The sequence below is a fragment of the Scyliorhinus torazame genome, chromosome 29 (genome assembly GCF_047496885.1).
Source record: "Scyliorhinus torazame isolate Kashiwa2021f chromosome 29, sScyTor2.1, whole genome shotgun sequence".
Taxonomy (NCBI): domain Eukaryota; kingdom Metazoa; phylum Chordata; class Chondrichthyes; order Carcharhiniformes; family Scyliorhinidae; genus Scyliorhinus; species Scyliorhinus torazame.
Genome location: NC_092735.1, coordinates 30640762 through 30664417, shown reverse-complemented (window position 1 = coordinate 30664417; position 23656 = coordinate 30640762). Strand labels below are relative to the sequence as shown.

The window sequence follows — 23656 nt, the reverse complement described above, 5'->3', positions numbered from 1 at the left end:
CCAGTGGACATCAGGTATACTGTGCTATATAGGGGCACTTTGCTGAATGATTTAGTATTCTATAAACGATTCAACAGACAAAGAAAAGTAACAGACCTAGTGGGATGAGTTTAGAAGATTCCTGGTTTGAATTTTTAGTTTGCTACTTGCATGGTTCCACGTGACACTGCTTCCTCTGTGTGGATTCGCCCACTTTCTCTTTGTCACAATAGGGCATGAAAAAAGAACCATACATCCCTTCGGCCCTCCAAGCCTGTCCTGGTCATGATACCAAATTGGCCAAAACCCTCAGCACTTCTTAGTGCCGTATCCCTCTATACCCATCCTATCCATGTATTTGTCGAGATGCCTTTTGAACGCCGTTAATGTATCTGCTTACACAACCTCCCCTGGCAACGCGTTCCAGACACTCACCACCCTCTGCGTAAAAAACCTGCCTCACACATCTCCTCTAAACGTTGTTCCCCGGACCTTAAACCTATGCCCCCTGGTGACTGACCCCTCCACCCTGGGAAAGAGTGCCTGCCCATCCACTCTTTCCATGCCCCTCATAATCTTGTAGACCTCGATCAGGTCGTCCCTCAACCTCCGCCTTTCGAATGAAAACAGTCCGAGTCTATTCAGCCTCTCCGCATAGCTAACACCCTCCAGACCAGGCAACATCCTGGAAGACCTCCTCTGCGCCCTCTCCAAAGCTTCCACATCCTTCTGATAGTGTGGCGACCAGAATTGTGCGCAATATTCCAAGTGCGGCCGTACCAAGGAAAGATGCAAACTAAGAACATGAATATTAATTAGGTACAAGACCCAGAGTCAATATTGTTGTGTACAATTGCGTACAAAGCAGTGGTAAAATTAACAGATAGAATTCAACCCAAACTTGCTAACTCTGGGAATTAGGATCTTAGCCTGCTTGCTGTTGAGGGCAAAGGCTCCCAATTACGGTGGGGCTGAGTTGTCAGTTTCAGTGTAGTCCACTCGATAGAACGCTTCAACACTTCCTGTTTCAAAGTTCAAGGAATGGACAGGATAGATGTAAATCAGGCAAAATGGGATTGGCTTCCTGTTATGTGGCCAGGAATATGGGCAAGGGTCAGGGAGCAATGATTTCACACACTGGAGGAGGGATGAGGAGACCTTTTCATAGAGTGAGTTTTTATGACCAGAAATGCAAGGGTCATGGACGAGTCAATAGTAACTTTAAAAAGGCAATTAGATAAATACTTGAGAAGGGAAAGGGCTATGAAGAAAGAGTCGGGGAGTGGAACTAATTGGAAAGCTCTAGCACAGCTGAATGGCTGAATCCTTTCTATTAATGGTATGTGAAATGAAAATCGCTTCTTGTCACAAGTAGGCTTCAAATGAAGTTACTGTGTGTAGCGCACAAAGACTCCGTGAGACGAATAGAGTGAAGTCGATGAGGCTTTATTAAGCGTGTATGTTCCCCCGCAGCTCGATAGTAAACTGGCCTGCGGGGGAAGACTCCGGCTTCTTATACGCCGCCTTCAGGGCGGAGCTTGAGGTCAACGGCCAACCAGGACCCGGGATCTGTCAGCCAATGACATTAGGGCTTCCAGTCCCACATGACCCCAATACATACTACCACATTCACCCCTTGTCAAAAATGAACCCGGCGGGGTGATGCTTCGTATGGTGGTAAGGGTTTACAGGGCTGGTCCTGGGAGGACAAAACATTCACATGGCAATACAGTATTGGACAATTTCGTCCTGTTGCAACTATTTACAGAGGGTATAGGAAGAAAAGCAAAATGTTCTTGTGAACAGTCCATATTTGTTTTACATCGACGCCACGAGTCGGTCGGGCGGTCTGGTCGTCCGTGTCGATCGCCTCGTCCCCGGCGGTGGTGGTAGTGCTTGTACCAGTGTTGTCGCCTCCAGGAGCCGTACGGTTTCAGCTCGGGCTTGATTCTTGGTCGGTGCTGAGGGGAAGGGAACCGATCCTCCTGGGAAGGGGGCGGTCGCGGGGTGCGGCGGTGGCAGGAAGGGGGGGGGTTGGGTTGATGGTGTCAGGGGGGGTGTGCGTGTTGCCGGAGGGCGCCAGATCCCGCAGGGAGACCGTGTCCTGTCGGCCGTCGGGGTACTCCACGTAGGCGTACTGGGGGTTCGCGTGGAGGAGGTGAACCCTTTCGACCAACGGGTCCGCCTTATGTGCCCGCACATGCTTTCGGAGCAGGATGGGTCCTGGGGCCGCCAGCCAGGTCGGCAGCGATGTTCCAGAGGAGGACCTCCTAGGGAAGACAAGGAGACGCTCATGAGGCGTTCGATTAGTGCTCGTACATAATAATGACCGGATGGAATGGAGAGCGTCCGGGAGGACCTCCTGCCACCGTGAAACTGGGAGGTCCCTGGACCGTAGGGCCAGTAGGATGGCCTTCCAGACCGTGCCATTCTCCCTTTCTACTTGCCCGTTCCCCCGGGGGTTGTAGCTGGTCGTCCTGCTTGAGGCTATGCCCTTGCTGAGCAGGAACTGGCGCAGCTCGTCACTCATGAAAGAGGACCCCCTGTCGCTGTGGATGTATGCGGGGTAACCGAACAGTGTGAAGATGCTGTTCAGGGCTTTAATGACTGTGGCCGCGGTAAGAACAGGGAATGGCAAAAGGGAAGCGGGAGTATTCGTCCACTACATTAAGAAAATATGCGTTGCGGTCGGTGGAGGGGAGGGGCCCTTTGAAATCGAGACTGAGGCGTTCAAAGGGGCGGGAAGCCTTAATCAGGTGCGCTCTATCTGGCCTGAAAAAATGCGGCTTGCATTCCGCGCAGATGTGGCAGTCCCTTGTGACTGTACGGACCTCCTCTAAAGAGTATGGGAGATTGCGGGACTTGATGAAGTGGTAAAACCGAGTGACCCCCGGGTGGCAGAGGTCCTCGTGGAGGGTTTGGAGGCGGTTAATTTGTGCGTTGGCACATGTGCCGCGGGATAGGGCATCGGACGGCTCGTTCAGCTTTCCGGGACGATACAAAATCTCATAGTTGAAGGTGGAGAGCTCGATCCTCCACCTTAAGATTTTGTCGTTTTTGATTTTGCTCCGCTGTGCACTATCGAACATGAAGGCTACCGACCGTTGGTCCATGAGGAGAGTGAATATCCTGCCGGCCAGGTAATGCCTCCAACGTCGCATAGCTTCCACTATGGCTTGGGCTTCCTTTTCTACTGAAGAGTGGCGGATTTCTGAGGCGTGGAGGGTCCGGGAGAAAAAGGCCACGGGTCTGCCTGCTTGGTTAAGGGTGGCCGCTAGAGCTACGTCGGAGGCGTCGCTCTCGACCTGGAAGGGGAGGGACTCGTCGATGGCGCGCATCGTGGCCTTTGCGATATCCGCTTTGATGCGGCTGAAGGCCTGGCAAGCCTCTGTCGACAGAGGGAAGGTCGTGGTCTGTATTAGGGGGCGGGCCTTGTCTGCGTACTGGGGGACCCACTGGGCGTAGTACGAAAAGAACCCCAAGCAGCGTTTCAGGGCTTTTGGGCAGTGCGGGAGGGGAAATTCCATGAGTGCGCGCATACGTTCGGGGTCGGGGCCTATTATCCCATTGCGCACTACGTAGCCCAGAATGGCTAGCCGGTCGGTGCTAAAAACGCACTTGTCCTCGTTGTACGTGAGGTTCAAGGCTTTGGCGGTCTGGAGGAATTTTTGGAGGTTGGCGTCGTGGTCCTGCTGATCGTGGCCGCAGATGGTTACATTGTCGAGATACGGGAACGTGGCCCGCAACCCATGTTGATCAACCATTCGGTCCATCTCCCGTTGGAAGACCGAGACCCCGTTTGTGACGCCAAAAGGGACCCGTAGGAAATGGTATAATCGCCCGTCTGCCTCGAAGGCTGTGTACTTGCGGTCACTTGGGCGGATGGGGAGCTGATGGTAGGCGGACTTGAGGTCCACGGTGGAGAAGACTTTATATTGGGCAATCCGATTGACCATGTCGGATATGCGTGGGAGAGGGTACGCCTCTAGTTGTGTGTACCTGTTGATGGTCTGGCTATAGTCAATGACCATCCTTTGTTTCTCCCCTGTCTTCACTACTACCACCTGCGCTCTCCAGGGACTATTGCTGGTCTGGATTATGCCCTCCTTTAGTAGCCGCTGGACTTCGGACCGAATGAAGGTCCGGTCCTGGGCGCTGTACCGTCTGCTCCTAGTGGCGACGGGTTTGCAATCCGGGGTGAGGTTCGCAAACAAGGACGGGGGTTGCACCTTGAGGGTTGCGAGGCCGCAGATAGTGAGTGGGGGTATGGGGCCGCCGAATTTGAACGTAAGGCTCTGTAGATTGCATTGGAAATCTAATCCCAGCAAGGTGGGGGCACAGAGTTGGGGAAGGACGTTTAGTTTGTAGTTTTTGAACTCCCTCCCCTGCACCGTTAGGGTAACTATGCAGAATCCCTGGATCTGTACGGAGTGCGATCCTGCAGCTAGGCAAATCTTTTGTGCACTGGGATAGGTGGTCAAGGAACAGCGTCTTACCGTGTCGGGGTGTATAAAGCTTTCCGTGCTCCCGGAGTCGACTAGGCATGGCGTCTCGTGGCCGTTTATTCGTACCGTTGTCGTCGTCGTCTGGAGTGTCCGGGGCCGAGCTTGATCGAGCGTAATCGAAGCGAGCCGTGGTTGTAGTAGTGGAGTGGGGTCCGTTGTTGCCGTCCAAGATGGTGTCGGGGATGAACAAAATGGCCACCCCATACATCGCACGTGGCTGGGGGGTCAAAAGATGGCGGCGGGGGTGGACAAAATGGTCGGCCCCATGCGTCGTACAGGTCTGGGGCGGTCCAAGATGGCGGCGCCCCTCCTCCCCTCGTGGTGGCCGGGACCCAAAATGGCGGCGTCTGCGGGTCGCACATTGGCGCCCCTCCTCCCCTCGTGGTGGCCGGGACCCAAAATGGCGGCGTCTGCGGGTCGCACATGGTGTGCTGGGGGGGCTGGGAGCGCTAGGACCGCGAGCACTAGGACCGCGAGCGCTAGGACCGCGCGGAGCTCCCTCACCGGGGACAGCGGTGGTCGGGGCCCAAGTAGGTGGCGCCGGCGGGTCAGGCGTGGGGCGCGGGGTGCGGGTTAGGGTGGCGTTAGGGACGTGGAAAACTCCCTCCTCTCCGTGGAGAGTGTTGGCCCGGACCCAAAGCGGTAGCGCCGGCGGCGGGTCATACATGGGCTGCGGGGAGGGGGGTTGGGGAGCGTAGGCGGCGTGCAGGGCTCCCAGTTCTCCCGGGACCGCGGTGGTCGGGACCCAGAGCGGCTGCGCCTGTGGGTCGTACATGGCATGCTGGGGGCGTTGGGGCGCGTAAACTGCTTGCAGGGCTCCCTGTGCTCCCGGGACGGCGGCGACCCCGCGGGACCGGCACACAACCGCATAATGGCCCTTTTTCCCGCAGCTTTTGCAGATAGCTGCGCGGGCCGGGCAGCGCTGTCGGGGGTGTTTCGCCTGGCCGCAGAAATAACAGCGGGCGCCCCCGGTGCGACTCGGCGTTTGGACCGCGCAAGCCTGTGGGGTGTCCAGGGGGGGGTAAGGGGGTTTGCCGCGACGGGTACGTACGGGGCCCAATGGGTTGCCGCGCGGTCGGGGCCGTAGGCCCGGGTATTACGCGCGGCCACGTCTAGGGAGGCTGCTAGGGCCCGTGCCTCTGAGAGTCCTAGCGACTCTTTTTCTAGAAGTCTTTGGCGGATTTGGGAGGATTGAATACCTGCCACAAAAGCATCGCGCATTAACATGTCCGTGTGTTCGTTTGCGTTCACTGACGGGCAGCTGCAGGCTCGTCCCAAAATCAGCAGCGCGGCGTAGAACTCGTCCATCGATTCTCCGGGAGCTTGCCGTCTCGTCGCGAGCTGGTAGCGAGCGTAGATTTGGTTAACAGGGCGGACATAGAGACTTTTCAGTGCTGCGAACGCCGTCTGGAAATCGTCCGAGTCTTCGATGAGGGAGAAAATCTCCGTGCTCACCCTCGAGTGCAGGACCTGCAGTTTTTGGTCTTCTGAGACTCGGCCGGTGGTCGTTCTGAGGTAGGCCTCGAAGCAAGTCTGCCAGTGCTTGAAGGCTGCTGCTGCGTTCACTGCATGGGGGCTGATCCTCAGGCATTCCGGAATGATCCTGAGCTCCATAGTCCTTTTTTTTAGGCACGCTTAATAAATTGTAGCGCACAAAGACTCCGTGAGACGAATAGAGTGAAGTCGATGAGGCTTTATTAAGCGTGTCTGTTCCCCCGCAGCCCGATAGTAAACTGGCCTGCGGGGGAACACTCCGGCTTCTTATACTCCGCCTTCAATGCGGAGCTTGAGGTCAACGGCCAACCAGGACCCGGGATCTGTCAGCCAATGACATTAGGGCTTCCAGTCCCACATAACCCCCAATACATACTACCATACTGTGAAAAGCCCCTAGTCGCCACATTCCGGCGCCTGTTCGGGGAGGCTGGCACGGGAATTGAACCGTGCTGCTGGCCTCCCTTGGTCTGCTTTCAAAGCCAGCGATTTAGCCCTGTGCTAAACCAGCCCCTATGTTAATTATAATGTTAAGATACACAGGTGACGGGTATTGTTTAGGTAATTGGAGCACAGTGGTTAGCACTATTGCTTCACAGCACCAGGATCCCAGGTTCGATTCCCGGCTTGGGTCACTGTCTGTGCGGAGTCTGCACATCCTCCCCGTGACTGCGTGGGGTTCCTCCTGGTGCTCCGGTTTCCTCCCACAAGTCCCGAAAGTCCCGTGCTTGTTTGGTGAATTGGACATTCTGAATTCTCCCTCAGTGTACCCGAACAGGCGCCGGAGTGTGGCGCCTAGGGGCTTTTCACAGTAACTTCATTGCAGTGTTAATGTAAGCCTACTTGTGTCAAGAAAGATTCCGATTATTATATTTATAAAGAGAGCTTTGTGTCCACTGGCGTGATCGAGCCCTTCCATGACTGGCTGGCGTTGGAGTGCTTCCTCAGCCCCCGAAACAACATCCTGATTCAGATAGATAAGTTTCCCTTGCAGTTTTGTTTTTGTTGCATTGCTGCTTTAAGGGGCTACCACTTTAATTTCATTTGTTCATCTGCTCATTGGTTAATTGGGCAAAAAAGAGTAGAAAGAGAGCCTCACGGGTGGTCAAAGGGTTTGTCCAGCCCAACTGCCTGCCCACCTTCCATTTGCGGCCGGCTGCCGTTGGAGGGGAAGCACAGGGGGTGTCCACTGGCACACGTGAGACTTTCCGAGACCCATGGGCACCACAGATCCTGGAGGGCATCATCAGCCCCCAAAATGACATTCTCATTTAATCATTTAAAGTTGCTTTAATTAATTTATTTAGTTACAGTGCCCTTAATGGACAATCATTTGGTTTAATTTCATTTAAAAAAAAACAGGTTATTATATTAAACTTTTAAATTGGTACTCAAAAGAGCATAAAGAGAGCCTGCTGGGAAACGTGGTTGATAGGTAGGAAGCAGACATACAGTAAGCAACATTCTGCAAACAAACTCATTACCAAGAAAAGTACTAGCATCTAGTTTCATACTTTGTCAACTCATTTGAGATTGGTGCTAAAGTCAATATTTTCTCCTTGCAACACCAATCAGCAGCTCCGCTCTACTGCCCTCTGCTGGATGCTTGTCTTCACTCGAACAGCTAGGGTCTTTAGCTCAAGTACACCTTCAAGTTAGGGTGACCACGACGGAGTACAGGGATCCCCTGTGGCCGTTCCCCTTATTAACAAGTATACCGCTTTGGATACTGTTGGGGGGGGGGGGACTTACCAGGGGTAAGCCATGGGGTGCAGGTCTCTGGAACAGAGTCTGTCCCTGTTGCTCAGAAGGGAAGGGGGGAGAGGAGTAGAGCATTAGTCATTGGAGACTCCATAGTTAGGGGGATAGATAGGAGATTCTGTGGGAATGCGAGAGACTCGCGGTTGGTGTGTTGCCTCCCAGGTGCCAGGGTGCGTGATGTCTCGGATCGTGTTTTCGGGATCCTTAAGGGGGAGGGGGAGCAGCCCCAAGTCGTGGTCCACATAGGTACCAACGACATAGGTAGGAAAAGGGATAGGGATGTAAGGCAGGAATTCAGGGAGCTAGGGTGGAAACTTAGATCTAGGACAAACAGAGTTATTATCTCTGGGTTGTTACCCGTGCCACGTGATAGCGAGATGAGGAATAGGGAAAGAGAGGAGTTGAACGCGTGGCTACAGGGATGGTGCAGGAGGGGGGGTTTCAGATTTCTGGATAACTGGGGCTCATTCTGGGGTCAGTGGGACCTCTACAAACGGGATGGTCTACACGTGGACCAGAGGGGTACCAATATCCTGGGGGGGAAATTTGCTAATGCTCTTTGGGAGGGTTTAAACTAGTTCAGCAGGGGCTTGGGAACCTGAATTGTAGCTCCAGTATACAGGAGGTTGAGAGTAGTGAGGACATGAGTAAGGTTTTAAAGTTGCAGGAGTGTACCGGCAGGCAGGAAGGTGGTTTAAAGTGTGTGTTCTTCAATGCCAGGAGCATCCGGAATAAGGTGGGTGAACTTGCGGCATGGGTTGGTACCTGGGACTTCGATGTTGTGGCCATTTCGGAGACATGGATAGAGCAGGGACAGGAATGGTTGTTGCAGGTACCGGGGTTTAGATATTTCAGTAAGCTCAGGGAAGGTGGTAAAAGAGGGGGAAGGGTGGCATTGTTAGTCAAGGACAGTATTACGGTGGCAGAAAGGACGTTTGATGAGGACTCATCAATTGAGGTAGTATGGGCTGAGGTTAGAAACAGGAAAGGAGATGTCACCCTGTTAGGGGTTTTCTATAGGCCTCCGAAAGGTTCCAGAGATGTAGAGGAAAGGATTGCAAAGATGATTCTGGATAGGAGCAAAAGCAACAGGGTAGTTGTTATGGGGGACTTAAACTTTCCAAATATTGACTGGAAACGCTATAGTTCGAGTACTTTAGATGGGTCCGTTTTTGTCCAATGTGTGCAGGAGGGTTTCCTGACACAGTATGTAGATAGGCCAACGAGAGGCGAGGCTGTATTGGATTTGGTACTGGGTAATGAACCAGGACAGGTGTTAGATTTGGAGGTAGGTGAGCACTTTGGTGATAGTGACCACAATTCTATTACGTTTACTTTAGTGATGGAAAGGGATAGGTATATACCGCAGGGCAAGAGTTATATCTGGGGGAAAGGCAATTATGATGCGATAAGGCAAGTCTTAGGATGCATCGGATGGAGAGGAAAACTGCAGGGGATGGGCACAATGGAAATGTGGAGCTTGTTCAAGGAACAGCTACTGCGTGTCCTTGATAAGTATGTGCCTGTCAGGCAGGGAGGAAGTGGTCGAGCAAGGGAACCATGGTTTACAAAGGCAGTCGAAACACTTGTCAAGAGAAAGAAGGAGGCCTATGTAAAGATGAGACATGAAGGTTCAGTAAGGGCACTCGAGAGTTACAAGTTAGCTAGGAAGGACCTAAAGAGAGAGCTAAGAAGAGCCAGGAGGGGACATGAGAAGTCTTTGGCAGGCAGGATCAAGGATAACCCTAAAGCTTTCTATAGATATGTCAGGAATAAAAACGATCTAGATGACGGGACTGGGGGCATTCTGGCTAAGTTTGCCGATGATACAAAGATAGGTGGAGGGGCAGGTAGTGTGGAGGAGATGGGGAGGCTGCAGAAAGATTTAGACAGTTTAGGAGAGTGGTCCAAGAAATGGCTGATGAAATTCAACGTGGGCAAGTGCGAGGTCTTGCACTTTGGAAAAAATAATAGAGGCATGGACTATTTTCTAAATGGTGACAAAATTCATAATGCTGAAGTGCAAAGGGACTTGGGAGTCCTAGTCCAGGATTCTCTAAAGGTAAACTTGCAGGTTGAGTCCGTAATTAAGAAAGCAAATGCAATGTTGTCATTCATCTCAAGAGGCTTGGAATATAAAAGCAGGGATGTACTTCTGAAGCTTTATAAAGCATTAGTTAGGCCCCATTTAGAATACTATTAGCAATTTTGGGCCCCACACCTCAGGAAGGACATACTGGCACTGGAGCGGGCCCAGCGGAGATTCACACGGATGATCCCAGGAATGGTAGGCCTAACATACGATGAACGTCTGAGGATCCTGGGATTATATTCATTGGAGTTTAGGAGGTTGAGGGGTGATCTAATAGAAACTTACAAGATAATGAATGGCTTAGATAGGGTGGATGTAGGGAAGTTGTTTCCATTAGCAGGGGAGACTAGGACCCGGGGGCACAGCCTTAGAATAAAAGGGAGTCACTTTAGAACAGAGATGAGGAGAAATTTCTTCAGCCAGAGAGTGGTGGGTCTGTGGAATTCATTGCCACAGAGGGCGGTGGAGGCCGGGACGTTGAGTGTCTTTAAGACAGAAGTTGATAAATTCTTGATTTCTCGAGGAATTAAGGGCTATGGAGAGAGAGCGGGTAAATGGAGTTGAAATCAGCCATGATTGAATGGCGGAGTGGACTCGATGGGCCGAATGGCCTTACTTCCGCTCCTATGTCTTATGGTCATATGGTCTTAAAAGAATGACTAGGGTAAGAGTAGGGCCAGTCAAGGACAGTAGTGGGAGGTTGTGCTTGGAGTCCGAGGAGATAGGAGAGGTGCTAAATGAATAGTTTTCATCAGTATTCACACAGGAAAAGACAATGTTGTCGAGGAGAATACTGAGATTCAGGCTACTAGACTAGAAGGGCTTGTGGTTCATAAGGAGGAGGTGTTAACAATTCGGGAAAGGGTGAAAATAGATAAGTCCCCTGGGCCGGATGGGATTTATCCTAGGATTCAATGGGATGCTAGGGAGGAGATTGCTAAGCCTTTGGCTTTGATCTTTAAGTCATCTTTGTCAACAGGAATAGTGCCAGAAGACTGGAGGATAGCAAATGTTGTCCCCTTGTTCAAAAGGGGAGTAGAGACAACCCCAGTAACTATAGACCAGTGAGCCTTACTTCTGTTGTGGGCAAAATCTTGGAAAGGTTTATAAGAGATAGGGTGTATAATCATCTGGAAAGGAATAATTTGATTAGACATAGTCAACACGGTTTTGTGAAGGGTAGGTCGTGCCTCACAAACCTTATTGAGTTCTTTGAGAAGGTGACCAAACAGGTGGATGAGGGTAAAGCAGTTGATGTGGTGTATATGGATTTCAGTAAAGCGTTTGATAAGGTTCCCCATGGTAGGCTACTGCAGAAAATACGGAAGCATGGGATTCAGGGAGATTTAGCAGTTTGGATCAGAAATTGGCTAGCTGGAAGAAGACAAAGGGTGGGGTTGATGGGAAGTGTTCAGACTGGAGTCCAGTTACTAGTGGTGTACCACAAGGATCTGTTTTGGGGCCACTACTGTTTGTCATTTTTATAAATGACCTGGAGGAGGGCGTAGAAGGATGGGTGAGTAAATTTGCAGATGACACTAAAGTCGGTGGAGTTGTGAACAGTGCGGAAGGATGTTACAAGTTACAGAGGGACATAGATAAGCTGCAGCGCTGGGCTGAGAGGTGGCAAATGGAGTTTAATGCAGAAAAGTGTGAGGTGATTCATTTTGGAAGGAATAACAGGAAGACTGAGTACTGGGCTAATGGTAAGATTCTTGGCAGTGTGGATGAGCAGTGAGATCTCGGTGTCCATGTACATAGATCCCTGAAAGTTGCCACTCAGGTTGAGAGGGTTGTTAAGAAGGCGTACGGTGTGTTAGTTTTTATTGGTAGAGGGATTGGTTTTCGGAGCCATGAGGTCATGTTGCAGCTGTACAAAGCTTTGGTGTGGCCGCATTTGGAGTATTGCGTGCAATTCTGGTCACCGCATTATAGGAAGGATGTGGAAGCATTGGAAAGGGTGCAGAGGAGATTTACCAGAATGTTGCCTGGTATGGAGGGAAGATCTTATGAGGAAAGGCTGAGGGACTTGAGGCTGTTTTCGTTACAGAGAAGAAGGTTAAGAGGTGACTTAATTGAGGCATACAAGATGATCAGAGGATTTGATAGGGTGGACAGTGAGAGCCTTTTTCCTCGGATGGTGATGTCTAGCACGAGAGGACATAGCTTTAAATTGAGGGGAGATAGATATAAGACAGACGTCAGAGGTAGGTTCTTTACTCAGAGAGTAGTAAGGGTGTGGAATGCCCTGCCTGCAACAGTAGTGGACTCGCCAACACTAAGGGTATTCAAATGGTCATTGGATAGACATATGGACGATAAGGGAATAGTGTAAATGGGCTTTAGAGTGGTTTCACAGGTCGGCGCAACATCGAGGGCTGAAGGGCCTGTACTGCGCTGTAATGTTCTATGTAATGTTCTATAACCCAGTAACCCCACCCAACACTAAGGGCAATTTTGGACACTCTGGGCAATTTAGCACGGCAAATCCACCTAACCCGCACATCTTTGGACTGTGGGAGGAAACCAGAGTACCCGGAGGAAACCCACGCACACACGGGGAGAATGTGCAGACTCCGCACAGACAGTGACCCAAGCCGGGAATCGAACCTGGGACCCTGGAGCTGTGAAGCAATTGTGCTATCCACAATGCTACCGTGCTGCCCTTATCAGTCTTTCAGCCTGAAATGGTTAGGGCAGCATTCTTTACATGGGCCTGGTGAGCTGGGATGAGTAGTTTCAGCCTTTCTTACATTGTATCAAACCTTTTGACCAGTCTTCCCATTGACCAGTTTTCCCATCATGCCATTACTTAATTCATACCATATCACATTGGTATAATACTCGCTGACTATTCTGTATCTTCCGCTTGATGGGAGAATGGATGTTACATTTTAAAATATATTTGGGGAATATTGTGCTATTCTGTAAAGAGGGCTATGTGTCTGTGCGTAAATGATTTAATTAACCTGGGGGACAGTTAATGGAGACCATTTGTCTGGAAGGGTTGAGCGATGAAAGAAGCTTAGGTGCTAAATTCATGCATTTGTAATGAAGCTATGGCCAAGTGATTTTATAAGTAAATAAGTAAAACTCAGAAATTTGTATTAGGGAGATAGGGAGGGACTTTAGGTCTTCAGCTGTTAAATTCTAACACGTTTTTACAGCTTACACAGGTTTTATATGTAAACAAGGGAAGGTTGTTACATTTTATTTGATCCTAAAGGTGGGGGTAGCAATAAGGGCGTGAAAGAACTTTATATTTGGAAAAGTCAAGTCAAAGAAGTGCTGAGAAAAATGGAATCTAAGATGTAAAGGAAGAAAATATATGCAAGGAGAGGTGTTGGCTGTGTGGGGAAGGCTTCCCAGCTCTGGGCTCGGAGAGGTGAAGTTTTAATCAGCCATTCAGTCAAGCCAGAAAAATATTGGGTTTCAAGAAGCAATCTTGTTTTGAATTATCTTGGATTGTCAGAGCAGAGTGGAAGCGAGTTTGAGAGGTTGTGTGGTATACCTTTATTAAAGCAACAACAACTTTACCTTGGGTATTATTACTGGATTTTTGTAGTTAATCATCTATAGGGAAGTGTTGCCTGGAAAGTGTTTACTTGTGAGTCGGAGCAAGTAGGGAACCTTTTGTAAGACGATTTTTAACTGTGTAATTGTAATCTTTGGGTGCTTAAGTTTTCTTTTCCTCTTATTAACACATCTTATCATTTTAATTTTTTAAAACCCCCAAAATGTTTTGGCTTCTTGCTGCTGAGGTCAATATTTTTCTTGTTTTCAGAATGCAAAAAAGAAAGGGTCCAGCCCGAAAATGAAGTTTCCTACTGGGATTTGGTTTCCTCGTAAATTAACAAAAGCTGTGGTCATAACATTGACTTCCCTGCAATGTTGGTGCCCTTTTCCCTGATGGGTACAGGGGAGCTAACCTATCTGTGAAAGGAACATAAGAACTCCTTGTCCATGAGAAGATTCGAATCTAACACTCAAGCACAGGATCACACTGTCTTTAACTCCAACTCCAGCAACGTTGGAAATCTTTGACAAATAGTTCATAAGTGAGGTGATCACAATATTCAGTTGGATTATCAAGGACTTCCACGTGTAGCTGTGTCCTAGCTTACGTTACGGTTGATTATGGGGGGTTGAAGTCTGCATTATGTTCCTCCAAGTGCTGGACCTGCGAGTGGGGCATGAGTAGAATTTTCCATTCCCAGTACTGACATGGCAACATCTCTCGAGGTAGCACACAGGGGGAAAAAAACCGTCAGTGAGGTGAATCTGACTAATCAGAATTATGGTTTCCCGGGAAACTATCTGTCTCTTCCCAAGGATTCTGTCAGTTTGAATCTTGTGATGTTACAACCCTGCGTGAAGGGGTTGTTGTAAGGAAAGTCGCTATTTGCCTGTCATGGCACACGGACCTGCGTGTTTATTAACAGAATTAGTGTGGTGCTGGATGGAATGCTAAGGGGGGAGATTGCCTATATTTAACAGTAATGAACTGTGAGTGTGTGCAGTGGGGAACCTGGGGAGAAATAAGCCATCTGGAGCCAGAATGAGGAAGAGCGAAAATAAATTGAATCTCCAAAGTACTTTGAGAGAAACACCAGAGAATGGAAATGTCAATTTCAGTCTGCATAAGCAAGATTGAATTCAGAATTTATTCAGTGGGCTCTTAATACTTCCACTCAGTCAGAAAGAGGCAGTGTGTGCAGAAACCCACGCTCCTGAAGCCACTTGAGATAACGTACTGAAAAGACACATTGATAACCCAACCTCAAGTAAACATTTGTTTTTTTTTAATTTAGAGTACCCAATTCTGTTTTTTTCCCAATTAAGGCCAATTTAGCGTGGCCAATCCACCTAGCCTGCACATCTTTGGGTTGTGGGGGTAAAACCCACGCAAACACGCGAATGTGCAAACTCCACACGGACAGCGACCCAGAGCCGGGATTGAACCCGGGTCCTCAGCACCAGGAGGCAGCAGTGCTAAACACTGCCCAAGTGAACACCTAATAATAATAATAATCTTTTATTGTCACAAGTATGAAGTTACTATGAAAAGCCCCTAGTCGCCACATTCCGCCGCCTGTTCGGGTAAGCTGGTACGGGAATTGAACCCGCGCTGCTGGCCTTGTTCTGCATTACAAACCAGCTGTCTAGCCCACTGAGCTAAACCAGCCCTCCTTCCTGTTACGTGACTTAACCATTGGCAGACTTTTACATTCCTCCGCTGGCAGTTTAGTTGTCAGGAGGTGTCCCAGAACAATTCTTGGATGGCCTTCCCACTGGGTTCCCGCCTGCCCCCACCTCTCTGTAATCTTACACTGGCATGGGCGAGGACTATACCAGCCTGCCTGCCCTTTTCCTCAATTAAAAATGGGAAATTACTGAACATTTAAGGGTTGTGCCTCAATTTTGAAGCTAGCGGGAGGAGTTCCGAGGTTGGGGAGTTGGGGCCTGAAAAGTGGCCTTGTTCAGGCCTAAAGCTAGGGGGGGAGGATTTGATGATGCCTCCATCATCAGTCACATTCTTTTAACATCAGGTGCCCCTCACCCAAAAGGAACTGGCCCCTCCGCACCCTCCCCCCCCTCCCACTGACCTTTCCACCAACACCCCCACCCACCTTTGCCCACTTGACTGGGCCTCACCTCGCCCCCTTGCCCTTAAATCCTCAAAGTTTACCCAGTCCTGGACTCCTTGGCGGTAGGCTCTGAGGCCTGCTTGCAGTTCCAGTCCTGTCCACACGGGTTTCTGGCACAGATTCCGGATCAGATTGGCCAGCGGCTCTCTGAGGTGGGACTTCCTCCCGAGTGGGGGACAGAAGTCCCGCGTCCGGCAATTTAACACTTGTTGGAGGGTTAAATGGCTGCGAGGTAGGCAGTATCTGCGGGGACGTCTGCTCTATCAGCTCCTCAGGTGGCAGGAAAGCAAATCCGGCCATCCTAAAAATCCTGGTCAGTAGCCTGTGTTTCCATGGAACCCATCCATTGAGTTTCATGATAACCAATTCATTAAGACTTCAGGCAACAGCCCTTCCCTAAGTCACTAATACAGAAAATGCCTAATCCCATCCATTGCCACCTTGCCCTCAGAGTTTGCCCCTCTATCTATTTGAGTGAAATGCCAGGATCTTTCATGGCGATGAAACAACCAACCTCCACCTCATTGCAGTTTTGGGATCTTGCTGTGCGTAAAATGATGGCCACACTTGATTCCGTAACAGTGTCCCACAGCACTTCAAATATAACTCATTCGGTGGGACGTATTTTGAGATGAATTTGAAAAATACATGAGATGCTGGATAACACCAGAGCTTCAAATGAGATTGAGCAGGAAAGAGGCATTAGGTGGTGCTGAAGTTGGGTTTTAAAAGCCTGGTAACTTGTAGGAGGCAGGGAAAACCGAGGAAGAAAAGGGGTTTTGGAGTACTGGGAAAGGATGAGTTCGGGCTGGATTCTCCAACTTTGAGGCGATGACCGGAGCATGTGTCCAGTCTTACGATGATAAAGGTCGTCGGCGCCCCGCGCCGATGCGGTGGGGGGCTCGCAGCCGCTCCACGTAAAACCCACGGCGTTGCCGACAGAAACGGCCGGAGAATTGCCAGTTCCGTGGGCGCTCATGCGCATGTCGACAACCTGCAGCGATTGTAGCCGTACAACATGCGCCGGCCGCGTGCGGACCTGGCCTGCCAGATATTGCCCCCCGATAACCACCCACCAGTCCCCCCAGCTCCCACCGAAGCCCCCCTGGCCAGCGGAACGGCTCCCCCCCCACCCCCGACTGTGGCGGCGCGGGACACAGTCTGCAGCCGCCACATGAGGCTGACGAAAACCCTGCGCACAAGCGATCCACGCCGTCGGGAAGTTGGCCCCATCAGGGGCGGAGCATCGGGGGAGGGCCTTCAGGTGACGTCCTGAGACCTTCCCCAACGACATGCGGTGTACTCAGCGATGATGCCGTCTTGGAGGGGGCGGAGCATCGGAAAACAGGCGCCGCCCCCGATTTCGGCGTCAAAAGGGATTCGCCGCCCGATTGCCAAATGCGATTTAGGACTTAGTGTATGAAACAGCGGGATGAACAATTTTGAACATGGTGAGGATGCTGGGTGGGGAAGAGTGAAGCTTTTGTAAGTTTTGGAGATTAGCCCTTGCATCAACAGAAGCAGTGATGTGTCTGACACATCTCCATGTGTACTGCTTGGGCTAAAGTTTGTTCTACAAATCAACAAGTTCCTTTGCTTAATTTGCAGTCTCAGTTTATATGTGTGCTATTTTGTTCTTTTTTTCTCAATTTCATTAAAAAAAAACACTTTTCTCTGATTCTCTTATTTTATCTATTCACAAGCCTGTGAATATTCTCCACCTGTGCTGGAGAACAGCTTCGCACAGCTATGTAACCTAGAACAGTCATCGGACAAGGAACCCGGCTTTAATCTCTCATTGCTATGCTGTAAATTGGAGAAACAGGAGACTTAAGAATTGATCCTTTGGGATCTCACGCATCACTCCTCCAAATAATTCCTTGAAACCACCCTCTGTTTTTTTTATTCGTTCAGGGAACATGGGTGCCACAGGCTGTGCCAGCATTTATTGCCCATCCCTAATTGCCCTTTGTGGTAGTACCAGGTGTTGCGGTACCTGAGAGGCTGATGACCATTGGTTAGACCCAGGAGTCTACCGTTGGCTGTATTACGTAGCTCCGCCCTGAAGGCGGGGTATAAGAGACGGTGCCGTCCCAGCAGCCTTCACTTTATCGAAGCTGCTGGGGAAGAGTTCTAGCAGATTAAAGCCTTCAGTTATGAAATCACTTCGTCTTGAGTGTAATTGATCGCGCATCACCCTTGAGGGCAGTTAAGAGTCAACCACATTGCTGTGGGTCTGGAGTCACATCTAGGCCAGACCGGGTAAGGACGGCAGATTTCCTTCCCTAAAGGACATTAGTGAACCAGATGGGCTTTTATGACAGTCGACAATGATTTCATGATTATCATTAGACTTTTCATTTCAGATTTTTATTGAATTCAAATTTCACCATCTGCAGTAGTGGGATTTGAACCTGGGTCCCCAAAGCATTACTCTGGGTCTCTGGTTTACTAGCCCAGTGACAATATCACCACGTCACCGCTTCTCCACCGAGTCTATTTTCCTCCATCACCGCCTGTCCTTTTCACAATCCCTTCCTCATCTTTTCCTCGCTCCCTTCCCATTTTATCAGCCAGGCCTCATTGATTATTGTGTGAAAGGACTTTTGTAATCGGATATGTTCTCGAGGTGTGGTGAATCAGATGTGCAGCAATATTCCAACGTACAAATTATAAGTAGGATAATATTTCAGAACACCTCCTCTCCCCTCCAGGATGTCCGTGAGTCCCACAAAACTTGCTCATCACATCTCACATTGCCCAAGTCTTGTTTTGAGTTCACGTTGGTTATCATGGCAACCAATGCTCAGTTACTACCGATTACTTGTCCTTTCAGTGAGGAGCTGGTTGGGGGTGGGGTGAGAAGGAGAGCAATATGGCAAATGATTTAGCTGTGGAAGAGAAACTTCCTTTTTGCAAATTCTCCCCTTCCCGTGAGCTCAAACCCCAACTTGCAAGCTGCAACTCACTTAGCACCACCCTGGCCTCTGAGAAAGAAGGCTGCGCGTTCAAATTCCTCCAAGGACTCACTGCTGGCTGTCTTGGTAACCTCCTTTGTGCTTTTTCAATTCTGTCCTCTTTCCCTGATGCGCCATCACCCCGCCATTGGCATCCATGCCTTGACCCTAAACTCCAACATTTCCACTTCCCCCCTTTAAGTTGCTCCTCAAAACCTATCACCTTCTCCAAACTTTCTCTTACAATACCGCCTTAAGTGTCTCAATGTCAATTTTCTTTTGATAACACACTTCTGACGTTCCTTGGGACATTTGTTGACATTAAATGCTTGCACTAAATGCAAGTTACCGCTGTATATAAATGGATCAGATGGGCATAACAGTTGTAACACATCCAAAACACAACTGCACTCCATATTGAAGTAACGTCCAGTTTATAATCACATCAGTTTATCACTGTTTGAGATGCTGAACAGACTGGAGCTGGGAGTCTTCCTGCGTAACCAGGAAGCTGCCCTGGTAACCAGGAAACTCCCCTTTAAGAATGTTTTTGATCCGTCAACCAATCATTGCAATAATTGATGAAATAAGCAATTAGCGTGAAGCTGCTGTTGGGTTTCTTTCTCTTCCCTGATAGTTCCGTTTTTCCTTTGTTGTATGATATTATAAAATACAGTGCACATGGCACAAAGCAGAGTCAAGTCAGCGTGTTAACCAGCCTGCAAATGGCCACCGGGACTGATCTTAGGGAGTGGCGTTAGTGCTGGTGAGTACCGCTGTGATTACCCATTAGCTCGGTGCCTGAGATTTTGGTTACCGCAATGAATGTTACAGGAACACCGGAAGATCTGCCTGATGTCAGCTCTCACACTTCTGAATTGTTTAGAAACTGACTTGCAGCTTTTCTTTCTTTTAAATAAATATGGAGTACCCAATTCTTTTTTTCCAATTAAGGGGCAATGTAGCGTGTAGCAATCCACCTACCCTGCACATCTTTGGGTTGTGGGGGTGGGGCCTGCGCAGACACGGGGAGAATGTGCAAACTCCACACGGACAGTGGCCCACTTGCAGCTTTTCTACGCGATTGAGTCCTTTGCACAGTTTTCAGGCGATGTGCTGCATCTGGCTCAGCGCTTCTGAAGGATTAGAGAACTGGTTAGGATAATTCTATTAGTAACTGCAAGGGTAGTGTTCTAATTCCTTGCGAGTGGATTAAACCTACATCATTATCGGTTGGGCCTGTCACCTCCCCTGAATAAACAACAGCTCAGTCTGGTTTCTCACTATTCTGTCTTCACTTGCCAATTATGCCCCATTTCTATTTTGACACTGGGTATTTACGTTGCCGATGGTTGAAGAAGGTCTTTCCCACAGCCGCCAGACAACCCCAGTGTAAAACTGATGGTAACTAAAGCAGAATTCTGCCGATGCTGAAAATCTGAAATAATGCTGGAAAAGCTCAACAGGTGAGGCAGCATCTGTGGAGAGAAACAGTTAACATGTCAGGTCGATGACCTTTCATCAGAACTGAAGAAAGATGGCAATGTGAGGGCTTGTAAGCCAGTAAACCTCTCAGATTCACTAAGGACCCCCCGCCCCCCGTCTCCAGGTAAAACATGAACATGGTGAATGCCTTGACTGCGAGTTAACGGCCTCTTTGCGCCCTACTTGGTGGCCGGACGAGGCCGTTGAATCTCGCGAGAGGCCTCTGCCAAGATTTGCGACGCTCGAAACGCGTAGCAAGATGTCGCGATCTGGATCTCGCCCTCACTGGGCGTGACCCAGATCGGAATATTTGAATGAGTCATTCTGCTTATTTAAATATGCATTTGTGGGATTCCCCCGGCGCCCGAGATCTAACACCTGGGAGATCTCGCTAGGATGCCATTTAGTATTGGTTTCCACAAATATGAACCAGTCGTGATTGTATCTGGGGGTCTCCCAGGCCATTCGAGAGACCCCCCCATGGGTGGGCGGGGACAGGGCAGGGTGACACCCTGACACTCCCTCTTGCACTCGGGTGCCTTGGCAGTGCCATGGTGCCTAAGTAGCATTGCCAGGCTGGCAGGGGCACTGCCAGGGCGCCAGTGGCAATGCCAGGGTGCCAGGTTGGTGCTGCCAGGGATCAGGCCCAGTGGGGGGGTGGGCCTTACCAGGTGGAGAGGGGGTGTTCCGAGGGACCTCCCCAATGTTGGGAAGAGGAGGAGGGGGTCAAAAACAGGGGGAGACTGAAGGGGGGGAGGGAAATCAGGGCAGCCCCTGGAGCTTGCCAGTAGGAAATGACTCTAAGTGCGGCCTTCGTGGGGAGGAACCCCCCCAAGACAAAAAAAAAAGCAAAATGCCCTAAATAGCACAGAGACACACCCTGCTAAACACGCTCGAAACCGGACATAGATTCTTTCTGGTTAAATCACGTCCGTTAGCTTTAAAGTGGGTTTGGTGTTGGCAGTGAGAGGACCTTAGCTCCAGTGTTTCCACTGACCCCAGTGTAATCTCATCAGGAGCCACTGGCTTGATCCCTCGCCTTGGACAGGGGAGTGTTGGGTCACCACTTCTCCACTCTGTGCCTTCCTCTCACATTATTACTCGTTTGAATCCCTTGAATCTTGCTTCATGTCGATTGGTCGCACAGAGACAGCTACAAACAGAAAATCCAGAAATGTATATGTCGGGCGGACAATCTGGTGAATATCGGGCATCCACACACATTCAGTCGTCGCGGTAAATTCTCTCATGCTCCCCTTCACACTAGTTTACTCGTATCGAATTCCATGAACTCACATACCGGCCGCGAATCTACCAGCACGCTATACCCGAAAAGCAGCTCACCACGTGCAGCGTGGCTGATACACATTGGAAAGCCACGCTCCCGGCTCGCGATATCTAATGCGATCTCACAAGACGTTGCGATGTAAATCCCTCCCATTGTGGGATTTTTAGCAGATCTGCACGTTAAAGCGAGACTGCTAGTCTCACTCTCATGTGCAGTTTCCTGAGGTGTCCAAGGAGTTGGGGTCTCTCCCCTTCGCCTCGGGGACCTCGGGCGAGTGCCGTTCAGCACTGGTCACCACAAACGGGGACCAGACGGAGCGGCACATGTGGGGGTCTCCCAGGGGACCAGAGGCCCCCTAGGTGCATGCCCTTTGGGTAGGGTGGTATTCTGGCACTGCTGGTGCCACCCGGGCACACCCTGGCACTGCCAGACTGGTACCCTGGCACTGCCACTTGGCACAGCCAAGGTACCCAGGTGGCACTGCTAGCCAGCAGGGGCACTGCCAGGTTGGCACTCCCAAGCTGGCATTTGTTGCACGGTGGCGATCCGGCCAGGGGTGCCTTGCGCGGGTGTTGGGGGGGGGGGGCCTTCCATATTGAGTTGGGGCTTGGGAGGGATCGGGGTCGCTTTGGGTGCTCCAGAGATCGAGATGTCATTTAAAAATGATGCCCCGATCTCTCGGTACACTAAGGTGTTCCGGTGAGCAGGAATCCTCAGTGTACAAAACTATGTGTACACTGCCAAGGGCTATGTGCCACCTCGGCCGCCCGTTCTCCAGAGAGACCTCCAATCTAACATAAAGGCCGTGTTAAAGCGTTGACTTTCACGGCGCTGCCAGCGTTGGGAATACGCGGCCAAACACGCTCAGAATGGGACTTTGTTCCCACTTAGTTAAATCCCGTCCACATCTCCTCGATAATGTTGCTCGCACATTCTTATTCCCACTCACAATCCTCTTGACTGACCGTCTGACCGCCTGCTGTCTCTCACATATCCTCATTTGCACATTGACACTCACAAGTCTTTCTAATTTTCTTTCACGCAATCTCAATCCTCCCCTCACTTTCGCTTGGAGACACTTGGAAGTGGTACAGCGGAGAACCAATGAACAAGAACGTTAGAACGAAAAATTGTATTAAAAAAATAGGTAATTCCTTAAAAAGAGATGGGTAATTATGACAGTAAATGTAAATGTATAGAAACGTAGATCTGGAACAGCAATAATTCATATTTATGTGAAGCCTTTAGTGTTAAACTCACCAAAACCAAAAGACTGCCACAGGATTGTTATTGAATAAAATATGACACTGAGCCATGTAGGAGATACAGGGACAAGAGGGAGGGATGTTTTAAGGGGCGCCTTAGTGGAAGAGAGAGAGGTGGGAGGCTTAGGAAGGGAATTCCAGAGCTCGGGACCCAGGCGACTGAAGGCAAGGATGCCAATGGTGGAGCGATTTGTGACCTGTGAGAAGCCAGAATTGCAGGAGCACGGAGGTTGCACAGCAGCAGGAGGTTATGGAGCTAAGGAGAGATTTGTGTTGTATCTCTCCAATTCAGATACTTCAACCAGCTCCTTAATTAAAGTTTACCCAGGTGTCTTTATTTATGAGAACAAAGTACGGACACAGATATAATGCAACACACTTTATTAAATATAGTTAACTAGTAAATTACCCACTACATATACAAGAAACACCCAATATTCGACTATACTACCCATAAAGGTGGTTTGGTAAGCTGTAGATCCGATGCCCGAGTCCCTCTGGTTCCTCTTTGCAAAGGTGGTTCTCGCTGGCTGTTTCTTCCTTCCTTCTGGTCTGGTCAAGGTCACCTCACACACCGAGTCTTTGCTGCTGGGGTCTCTGAGATGCCTACCTTTATCCCCCTCTCTCCCCGCCTTTCCAGGAATTTCCCTGGCTTCCGGCCTATGAGGTCTCGGGAAGGGGGTCCCAGCAGCCAATGGTCCGGTTGATGCCCGTTCGACAGGCCACCTGCGCCCACCCCAGGTGTCCCATCTCTGGTGGTGTGGGCTGCACATGACCTGTTGCCATATAAGGTAACAGTAGGTACTCTGGGTGACGGAAGGTCTGGCTCGATCTGGGCTACAGTCAATAGACCTGTGCATTTCAATGGGGTACGGTGATCTCCTGCTGGGTCTCAGTAGAGTGCGATGATCTTTGATGGGTGGTTGATGGCACAGGCCCAGACATGTTCTGGCAGCTTGCCTGTTGGGTATGTATTTGACTTTGGTCGTCTGGATTCCATCAGCCTTCCTGAGGTTTGACTGCAGTATGATTTTAAAATGCCCAATTCTTTAATTTAGGATATCCAATTCAATGCTAAACTGCCCCTTAATTGGAAGAAAAATAATTGGGTACTCTAAATTTTTTTTTAAATAATAATAATCTTTATTGTCACAAGTAGGCTTACATGAACACTGCAATGAA

The 23656-nt window shown here is 49.9% G+C and overlaps 1 protein-coding gene across 3 annotated transcripts in view; it reads left to right on the top strand.

Annotated features, from left to right (window-relative positions):
• LOC140403995 (synaptotagmin-1-like) overlaps nt 1-23656 on the top strand; it is a 194246-nt gene that overhangs the window by 79362 nt on the left and 91228 nt on the right. The window contains exon 1 of one of the 3 annotated variants that reach the window (XM_072492322.1): nt 19040-19202. The exons of the other annotated variants lie outside the window; for them this stretch is intronic. The gene's annotated coding sequence lies outside the window, so the exon portion shown is untranslated. Of the gene's footprint in view, nt 1-19039; nt 19203-23656 lie in introns of those variants that run through there. 3 annotated transcript variants of the gene reach the window in all.